General features: G+C 47.1%; 1 non-coding gene across 1 annotated transcript; it reads left to right on the forward strand.

The window, feature by feature from the left end:
• Nucleotides 1–233: 233 nt before the first annotated feature.
• Nucleotides 234–388, forward strand: LOC124895315. Its single transcript, XR_007051651.1, has one exon. It is a non-coding gene; the product is annotated as a 5.8S ribosomal RNA (ribosomal RNA).
• Nucleotides 389–2640: the final 2252 nt, after the last annotated feature.

A 2640-nucleotide genomic window follows, 5' to 3' on the forward strand; every position in this document is an offset into this window, starting at 1 on the left:
TAGGTGAACTTGCGGAAGGATCATTGTCGAAACCTGCACAACAGAACGACCCGCGAACGTGTTTAACAACTGGGGAGTCCACGCGGGTGCAGTGCTATTGCACTCCGCACAATTGCCTCCCCCTCGTCTCTGGCACAAAAAGTGCCAAGGAATACATAAATTAATAGCCTGCCCCTCGCGCGCCATCCGCAACGTGCGTTGGGGGGACCTATGGCTCTTTTTTAAATAAAAACGACTCTCGACAACAGATATATCGCTCTAACATCGATGAAGAACATAGCAAAATGCGATACATGGTGTGAATTGTAGAATCCCGTGAACCATAGAGTATTTGAACACAAGTTGCGCCCGAAGATATTAAGCCGAGGGCACGTCTGCCTGGGCGTCACGCATCGCATCGTCCCCTCCTATCGCGCCTCAATCATGGCGCGTGCTATTGTTGTAGGGCAGATACTGGCCTCCCGTGCACCTCGAGCTCGCGTCTGGCCTAAATATGAGTCCACGTCGACGGACGTCGCGGCAAGTGGTGGTTGTATCTCAACTCTCTTTGTTGTCACGGCAATAGCCCATCGCACGTTCGGACTCTAGGACCCTTTCGCGCTTAGGCACTCCAACCGCGACCCCAGGTCAGGTGGGATTACCCGCTGAGTTTAAGCATATCAATAAGAGGAGGAAAAGAAACATAAAAGGATTTCCTTAGTAACGGCGAGCGAACCGGGAATAGCCCAACCTTAGAATCGGGCAGCTCAATCATTTGAATTGTAGTTTGGAGAAGCGATCTCAGCGGCAGACCAGGTCCAAGTCCTCTGGAAGGGGGCGCCAGAGAGGGTGTGGGCCCCATTATGCCAGGACCCTGACGCACCATGAGGCATTATCTACGAGTCAGTTTGTTTGGGAATGCAGGCCAAATCGAGTGGTGAATTCCTTCCAAGGCTAAATACGGGTGACAGACCGATAGCGAACAAGTACCGCGAGGGAAAGATGAAAAGTACTTTGAAAAGAGAGTCAAAGAGTGCTTGAAATTATCGGAAAGAAAGTGGTTGGGGGCCGCGATGCGCCCCAGTTGGATGTGGAATGGCAACGAGCTGGTCCGCCAATCGACTCAGGGCATGGACCAGCGTGGATTGGGGGCGGCCAATTCTCGGGCTCTCGATACGTTCATGGAATGCCGTCTCCTCGATTATGGCAGGCAGCTTGTGCCTCTGGTGTGGTTTGGCATCTGCGCGCTACAGATGCTGGACTGTGGGCTCCTCATTCGACCCGTCTTGAAAAATGGACAACAGAGTCTGACATGTGTGTGAGTCAATGGACGAGTAAACTCGTAAGACGTAAGAAAGTTGATTGGTGCTATCCCCCCTAGGGGTGCACCGCTGACCGGCCTTGATTTTCTGAGAAGGGTTCGAGTGTGAGCATACCTGTCGGGACTCGAAAAATGGTGAACTATGCCTGAGCGGGGCGAAGCTAGAGAAAACTCTGGTGGAGGCCCACAGTGATACTGATGTGGAAATCATTCGTCTGACTTGGGTGTACGGCCCGCGGCTGCTTTGTCAAGCCATGCCACGTAATCAAGAGCTCCAAGTGGGCCATTTTTGGTAAGCAGAACTGTCGTTCCGGGATGAATCGAAAGCCGGGTTACGGTGCCAAACTGTGCGGTAACCTAGATCCCATAAAGGGTGTTGGTTTATTAAGACAGTAGAACGGTGGTCATAGAAGTCAAAATCCGCTAAGGAGTGTGTAACAACTCACCTGACAAATAAACTAGCCCCGAAAATGGATGGCGCTTAAGCGCGCGACCTACACCCGGCCATCGAGGAAAGTTCCAGGCCCCGATGAGTAGGAGGGCACGGCGTGGCACCAAGGCACCATGGCACCATGGCACCATGGCCCCAAGGAACCAAGGAACCAAGGCACCGTGGCACCATGGCATCGTGGCAACGTGGAACTATGGCAGCAAGGAATCACTGTGCCAAAATCAAAAGAGCGTAAAACTACGTTCCATCATGATAATATTTTCCTGACGTTCATCCATCTTCCTCACCGTTGCATGCTCATTTTTTTATATATCCGCTCTAATTATTTATTTTAAATATATTTTAATGTTACCTCATATGTTGTGATGGTTTTCTTAATGTCCCGTCGCCTTTTTTTCAAATTTTTATTTAATATCCTTAAATTTAAATATTTTATATCGTTACGTTATTCGTACAGATATGCACCCAATTATTGATTTAAGGTTATTTCATTCTAATATTTATATTTTGGGGTTGTTACTTATCTGTTTCATTCTGGGCGATTTTTCTAATGTCCCCACATTATTTTTATATTTTTTTCAATCTTTTATTTAATATTCTTAAATTTAAGTATTTTATACCATTACATTATACGTATAAATTTGCACTCGATTGTTGGTTTAAGGTTAGTTCATGCGCTGAGAATATTTTCCTGATGTTTTTATATTTTTATAAATATTTTTTCTATTTTCGAATTATTTTTACTTAGTTTTTGAATTTTCATAAATGATATTTGAAAGAAAATATTTTCTTAATGAATCCGTGGCGAGCGCCGGCGGCCGGCGTGGGCGGCGCCCATGCATAAGCCTCGATGTTCCTTCTTCTCCTTTACTCCCCCCAAGGGCGGACT

This window comes from Capsicum annuum, unplaced genomic scaffold, assembly GCF_002878395.1.
Source record: "Capsicum annuum cultivar UCD-10X-F1 unplaced genomic scaffold, UCD10Xv1.1 ctg81260, whole genome shotgun sequence".
Taxonomy (NCBI): domain Eukaryota; kingdom Viridiplantae; phylum Streptophyta; class Magnoliopsida; order Solanales; family Solanaceae; genus Capsicum; species Capsicum annuum.